Source organism: Molossus molossus, unplaced genomic scaffold (assembly GCF_014108415.1).
Source record: "Molossus molossus isolate mMolMol1 unplaced genomic scaffold, mMolMol1.p scaffold_m16_p_1, whole genome shotgun sequence".
Lineage (NCBI taxonomy): Eukaryota > Metazoa > Chordata > Mammalia > Chiroptera > Molossidae > Molossus > Molossus molossus.
The window spans coordinates 102,178,190-102,186,418 of record NW_023425344.1 but is presented as its reverse complement, the minus strand read 5'-3'; positions in this window follow the sequence as shown (position 1 = coordinate 102,186,418).

Sequence of the window (8,229 nt, the reverse complement as noted above, 5' to 3'; positions counted from 1 at the left end):
CCAAGCACCCAGGAATCTACCTCTGCCTTCAGGTTGCTTGTTAATCTCAGTCACTTAATGAGCCTTTAGCTGTAGTCCCCAGCTAGGCATAAGTACCAGAGGGTGGGGTGAGAGGCAATCTAGTGGGTGGGGCTATTGCCTCCCCACAAGATAACGTTGCATAGATGAGAAAGTTCTGCCTGTGAAGGATGGTTTCTGCAGAATGAGGGAATGACAGCACAGGGATTCAGGCAGCTGTCATTTCAGCCTTTTCCACAGAGTCACCAATACTAGACTCTCCTCACACAGCTCTCGTCCACTCTGTTCTCCTTCTGCCAGAGCCCAAGGTGAGTGGCTACAAACAAAACTTGGAGCATTGGCCCTTTAAGAAGGTGTCTGCATTTCTAGCTGTCTCTCCCTGGTGGACAAAAAAACCTACTGCTTTTCACAGCCAGATGTTATGTGGGCACCTTTCCTGGTTCTGATGTTCTGGGCCAAGGAGCTTAGTTTGGGATTTAGATCCTAGACTTCTCAGGGGGAACCCCCACAGCAGAGATATTCCTCTGGAACTTCAGCTGCAACCTGTGGGAGCTGGCCAGCCGCTTGTGCCTCCACACTTCCTACCAGTCTCGATGTGGCCTCCTTTTTTTTTTTAAACACACATTTAACTTTATTTATTATTGTTATTTAAAGCTTGATTTTATAAAACACAGAAATACAGTAAGAGTTCTGTATTACCAGAATTTAAACAGTAGAAATAGAGACAGCTTTGTAAATGTAAATTATATACATTAAAATCAAATAATTGGTGATCTTTTTCAGCATGGAAACTATACAAATGAAATAAATGTCAAAAGAAACTTCTAGAAATATGTTGTGATTGTGAATTATCAGTTACTTTAGGACTAAATAAAGATTCTGAATATTCAGATTTCTTTTGCTGTTTCACATTTGCCTATACTCTGAGTCAAGCTACTTGACCAAGAGGTCTGGTTTAGCAAGGCATTTAGCTTTATAGCAAAAGTTTTCCATCTCCAGTTACCACCTTCATAGGGATTAACAGTGCTTTTGTAATCTGCTGGTTCCCTTTGAACAGTGTGTAAAAAATGACATCAACCCTATGGAAAGCCAAACAGGTACCAAAAAAATGGAACACTATGCACAGTTCAGTAAACTATACTATAAAGTTCTCCATCTAAAAATTGCTCAGTGAAACAGAACATGAGTACAGTTAACGTGATTTCAGGAAACACATCTGAGAACTCCACTATTTCTCTCGTCTCATCCTCAGTCATGGACGGGGATTTTGCAGGCCACCATGCTGTTTACTTTGAGGACTATAGTAGTGAAGGAACACAGACGGACTTGCTCAGAATTGGTAATAAACTGTGGTCCTGACTCTTCCCACTTTTCAGGTACAACCAAATCTTCGTCTGTGTAGATCAGCAGATCTAATGAACAGGAAACTCCCAGCAGTGGCAGAAATGTTATGATAGCTGTGATCTGTCTGATCACTGAGCAGATTTCATCTTGGATAGCTTTGTGAGACTTTTCTCTGGATGTATTGTCATCTTTGACAGTCTTGTCACACTCAATATCAAACTGCCATCTCTCAAGGACCTCCCCACTTTCAAAGTTTGAGATGACTACCACCAGTCAATGTGGCCTCCTCTTCAAGTCCTTGGTTTTAAGTCTTCTCTTCAGCTAGTCTTCATTTGGTTTTTCAGGATGCTGTTTCTATATTTTCATTGTAATTCAACTTTTGTCCTTGGAGAAGATCAGTGTAGCTTCTACCTAATCCACCACTATCTTGGAATCTCCTATTTTTGTTTGATTGTTGGTTTTCTTTTGGCCATAAAGTTTTAATTTTTACAGAAGCAAATTTATTAACATTTTCTTTATGGATTCTGGTTTTATGCCTAGTCATAAAAGCCTTTCCTATCTCCAATATTATAAAAACAATTTTTTTTGCATATTCTTTTAGCACTTCTGTTATTTTATTTCTCACATTTAAATTTTTATTTATCTAAAAATATTTTCTGCATTATATTGTATTTAGGAAATAATGTAGGAATCTACTTTTTAATGACTAACCAATTGTCCCAACATTATTTATTAATTCACCTTTTTTCAAGGATTTAAAATGCCACTTTTATTTATACATGGAATTCTATTAGTTCTTGCATTTATTTCTGAATTCTCTCCATTGATTAGTCCATCTATTTCAGTATGAATATCCTAATGTGTTAATTAAGGTGACTTCATAATGACAACAGCAAAGTTTATTGCATGCTTATTATGTGCTGGTACTGTTACAAATGTTTTACAAGTGGAACATACGGCATAAAAACGTTCAGTAATTTACCAAGCTCACAAAGATAGTAAGTGGAAGAGTCAAGATTTGATCCTAAATTGGCCATAGAAACAAACTCTTAGCTATTACTCTCAAGTGCTTTATAACATAATTTGGTATCATAAAGCTATTCTACTCTTGTGACTCTTTCTAAATTTTCTTGAATATTCTTTTATACTTATTTTTCTACATGAACTTCAAAATTATTTTTGATTAAATTTTTCCAAAATCTTGGCCTAATTTTACATAGGGATCCAAGTGAATATAATATTGATTTAAGAAGAATTGATAAGTGTAAGGTGCCTTCCTATCCATGATTAAGGTATGCTTCTCTATTTGTCTTCTTTTAAATCCCTCTGTAGAGATATTTGAAAACATCTTTATTGTGACAAGACTTGGTCTGTTCTTTCTATTTTCTAATTTATTATTGCTTATATAAGAAAACTATTAACTTTTTTATATTAATATCAAGTAATAATAGGGATAATGACACCCTAATCTTATTTGTGATTATAATGTAAATGTGTCCAGTGTTTTGCCAGAAATATATTTCTACATTCTGGTTTAACAGATTTTTTTATCATATTAAAAATGTACTCATTTGTTCAGCTGGTGTGGCTCAGTGGTTGAGCGTCAACCCATGCACTGAGAGGTCACTGGTTCCATTCCCAATCTGGACACATGCCCAAGTTGTGGGCCTGATCCCCGGTGGGGAGCATGCAGGAGGAGACCAATCGATGTTCTCTCTCATTGATGTTTCTATCTCTCTCTCTCTCTTACTTCCTCTCTCTCTAAAATCAATGAAGAAAAAAATAAGTAAATAAATAAATAAGTACTCATTTATTTCTATTTTATTATAATTTATTTAAAGTCAAGAACAGACATTGAATTTTTATTAAATGCCTCTTCTATACCTATCAACATGAGTATATCTTTATGTCTATTGGATTATTAATATGGTGAATTATGTTAATAAATGTCCTAATACTAAGCCTTTCTTAAAGTCTTAGAGTACACTCTCTGAACTCCAACAGTCTTCCCAGGGGAAGCACAATTGCTGATGGTGCCAGAGGCCTTACTGCTCTCCTTCCAGACAGTCCTGGAAAGTGGTCAGTTTCATTCCAGTCAGCTGTGGACAAGAGTCAGTGTCACACAGTGGGTAAGAAGTCTTCTCAGGCTATGGGACAGTTGGGCTCATAGATAAGGGGGTATGGACACCAAGGAAGTGATTAACTTTTAATGTATATATATATATGTATATATATATTGATTTTACAGAGAGAGGAAGAGAGAAAGAGAAACACTGCTGAGAGAGAACATCAATTGGCCATCTCCTGCATGCCCCCCGGTGGGGATTGGGCCCACAACCTGGGCATGTACCCTGACTGGGAATCAAACAGGTGACCTCTTGATACATGGGTAAATGTTCAACCACTGAGCCACACCGGCTTGGCGTGATGAACTTTTCTATCTCAAATTTTATCCTTTTTATGTGTGACTATTTTTCTAATTTCTCAATTTTTGTTTAAATTTTGTTCTAATATTATAAAGTATCAGTACAACTAACAGTTTTTCAATCTCAACCAGTTCAATATTATATGTGACTCTAATACACATGTTCTTGTTTTCCTTTATTCAAATCACTTGTGAAAACATTTTAAATAGAAGTTTGGCTTCCTAGTGTAGTGCCACAGAAGGCCCAGGCCTCTTCAAATAAAACCTGTGGGTTTAGAAGAAAATGATTTTAGAAACCAGGAAGCCAAGTCCTGGCTGGTTTGACTCTGCGGTGAGAGTATTGGCCCATGGACCAAAGACTTGTGGGTTTGATTCCAGTCAAGGGCACGTACCTCAGTTGCAGGTCGTCCCAGCCCTGGTCGGGTCGTGTGGGAGGCAACCAGTCAATGTGTCTCTCGCAGATCAATGTTTCTCTCTCTCCCTCCCACTCTATCTGATGATAAATAGAAAAATATCCTCAGGTGAGGATTTAAAAATAAATAAATAAAATTAATAAATAAAAACCAGGAAGCCAAAAGCACAAGGTTTTGACTATATGTCTGTAGTAATAGATGGTAATACTAATTGTTGTTCAGGAGTTGCATATTGTTTTAATTTTCTCAAGGATAAAATATGAAAGTATATACACACAAATTTTTAATATTCCATTTCTATATATACTAAATGAGCTCTGAAAATTATGTGACTCTCAATAAAATGTATCTTCCTTATTTTGGAAAGATGTGACTTTTTTACAAGGAGAAATATTTTTAGAAGGTATCAAAAATATCACTACTTAGAAAAACTCATTTGAAATTAAGTTGTATATTTGCATGTGAATGATATACTATTTCTGTTTATTTCAATATAATCAGCATTCTGCTTCCAGTAATATTCAGAAACCTGACTAAAAAACTTTCATTGCAAGTCAAGTGATGAAAACTTCCATTTCTCATAGTTCAAGAACAGAACTCACCCCTGCTTCATGGGCTCCTCTAGTGTATATATGAGAAGATAAGTATCTCTCCCCACCCATGCCATCTAGGTGACAAAAGCCTGGTTCAATTTGTATCCAAGATCTTTGAAGATGGTTATAGTTTCTGCTTCCTTCAAAACTTCAAATTAGCCCTGGCCGGTTTGGCTCAATGGTTAGAGCGTCGGCCTGAAATCCACAGAGACCCGAGTTCAGTTCCCGCTAAGGGCATGTACCTCAGTTGCAGTTTGTCCCCGGCCCTGGTTGGTCATATGGGTGGCAACTACTCGATGTGTCCCTTTCACATTGATGTTTCTCTCTCTCTCTCCCTCCCACTCTAACTGAACAAAATATGGAAAAGTGTCCTCGGGTGAGGATAAAAACAAACAAACAAACAAAAACTTCAAATTACACTAACAGCCTCTCCTGACATGTCTGTTGGTCTGATTTATGTACTTTCTGCCTATTCAGCCTGAATTCTAAATATAACTCATTTTTCCTTAAGACAAAAATTTAGTGGACTGTGAATTCTACACAGTATTTCACACAATTTTAAATGTTTATATTCAATTACTGCCTTAGTTGGACCTAAATGTCATGAAATATGAATTTTTAATTATATAATTAAATCACTAGAGTAATTTACTCTTAATTAATACTACACTTACATGGTCAGAGGCAACTATTTTTAAATCTCATTGTAGTGTTCAAATGTTTCCAATAGATTTATTTCAATTGGGACCAATACTCAATTTCTAGGAGGAACAGTGTTCAGTGAAAGATCATTTGAATATTCTCTGACCTCAGGCCCTAAATTTCCCACCAGGTTAGCTGCTTTCAAATGCAGACTGAGAAGTCACGTCTTGAATTTTTTTTCTGACCCCACAGAAATATGTAAGAGTCTCCCTGGCTAGGGCAGAACTCTGTGTCTGTGTTTTCTTGCCATCTAACTGTTCTTGTTCTAGGCCCCTCCCTTGGTCATTGCCTCTGAGTAGTTTTCTGAGATTAATCCATTTCCTTTCTGGCCTCTGATCTTGAAACTTTGCATTGGCTCTCCTTGAACCCAGCTGCCTGTCCTGCTTCTGCTGACCCTCAGAATCAGCCTCCCTGTTAAAATAATAAATAGTATCAACACCATCCTTGAGAAATTCCATCTATATTTCCCATTCACTTTACCTCACATGGGCCCAGCTGCTTCATTGAACTCACACAGATATCACTTTTTAGTCTTTTTCTTTCTTTCTAACCTACTATGCTTTCACATTTTTCTTTTAAGATAATGTTCTTGGTGTCTATTTCCTCCTATCACCTCTTCTCTACCAGCTCAATTTTCTGATCCTTCTTGATCTTACTCTATCCATTTCTATGTTTCCTTTTTTAAATTTTGTGCTCTTTGATTTTTCTCTTCCAGTTTTTTCCTCTTTTTTCTTCACTTCCTTTTCAGCTACAACCTAAGCTTTTCCTCCAGTACTTAGTAAGCATTGCCAAATATGTGGTTTTGAATCAGATAGGCCCCATATGTGTGCTTCCTATCTGGGAAACTAAATGAGAAAATATCATGGTTTCAAAATAAGTAAGGTTTGCTACAGCATATTATGAAATGAGTTTCATCAGTGTCCTAGGTCATTCTCTGGGCCTCTACACACCTCTTCTCTGATTCTCCAGGAGAGCCTCATTAACCCTGAACGCTTGCCCTGTGATTCAGAACTCATAGTTCTAAATTCACATTAGTAACTTCTACCAGGCAGAGGAACTGTAACTCCTTAGTTATGCAAGCTGTTTTTCTTTTATGTACTTACCATTTGTAATGGTACTATCCTTGGAAATTCTATTTTCCTAAATATTTCAGAACCTTTAAAATGGAAATTCCAAGCTTATTTATAAAAAAAATAAATAGCATTCTAAAATAAGAACATTTTAACATGTAATTCAGTTCTAAAATCCTTGAGAATAAAAATGGTAATTTTTCTGTTGGAAAATTATATTTGCATCCAAGCAGGGCTATTCTAAAGTATATAAGGTATATATGAGCATCCTTAAATATACAATAGTGATTATGTACTGGTTGCATTCCATGCTAAGTGTATTACATTTAGACAGTCATAAGAAATGAGTTGATGAAGAAGCTCAAGAAGCAACATGTTACCATAACCTTCACTTCTGCTGAGGTAGCAGCAGCTCTTTAGAAGGAATAGTGCTTCATTCCACTAATTACCTACCACTAAAAATTTGCTCAAAGTGTTTCATATTCTATTTAAATTTCTATATTAAACCCAGAGCATAATGAGTTGATATTATTTTAGGCAGAACTAATTATCAAAATATTTCACATCTGGTGAGGAGTGGGTACTGATTGCTCAGACTAAAAGCCCAACCAGTTGGGACAGATGCCATGTTCATGCTTTCTTGCTACTGTTAGTTCTATTTTTGGAAACCCATGGGACAGTGAACCCAAGAGATTAGTATGTTAATATTCGTATCATGTGTATTTTTAATGTGAATTTTCTTTGTATAAAAGAAAAAATGGGAGTGGACGTGAAGGTGGACGACCAAACCCGAGCAGTGCAGAGCCGTGGAACAGAAGGTTCCTGTGCTGTGGACAGAGCAGCCGCTACCTTGGTAAGCAGCCCTTCAGGGCGCTTCTCCCTGCACCGCAGGGAAGTCCCACCATTTTGGAAGATCCTGGGTCTTCCCTGGGAGGAGGCAGTGGGAGCGGCTAGGGGCCAGCAACCTGAGCCCACCAGCACACCTGGCACCATTGAACCAGTGAACACTCTGTGTCAATACAGACCAGTGCACAGTAGTGGAGCTCCCAAGGTGCTGGTTGTGGAAGCCACGGACATCCCGGAGCCCAACAACATCCCCCATAGTAGCAGCCCGATCAGAGTCTAGATATACCCCCCAGCAACAGAGGCTGGGGAGCAGACATCCATCCCCAGGCAACAGAAGTGCATACCAGCAACTGAGACCCATCCCCAAAAACTGCAGCAAAAGCTGAGCAGGAGTTGAGCCCCATGGGGCAGCAGCACTCCCCAGCCACCAGCGGCAGGACCTGGGGCTCCAAAGAGGCCTGTGTGGTCCAGTAGCCCACAAGTACAGTGGGAAGCTGGAGTGCGAGAGAGACTGGTGCGATCCAGCTGCCTGCCTGCAGGAACTGCAGGGTGCTGGGGCACCAGAGAGGCCTGTGCAACCCAGCAGGGATGTGTGATCCAGTTATCCCCAGGACCTGTGGGGTGCTGAAATACCACAGAGGCCTGTGCAACCCAGCAGAGACTGTGCGATCTAGTTACCCATGGGGCTGGCAGGGTGCTGAAGCACCTGAGAGGCATGTGCAACTCAGTTACCCACTGGACCTACAGGGTGCAGGGGCACCAGGAAGGCCTGTGCAACCCAGCTGCTCACAAGATAGGCATAGAGAATGTTAAAATGG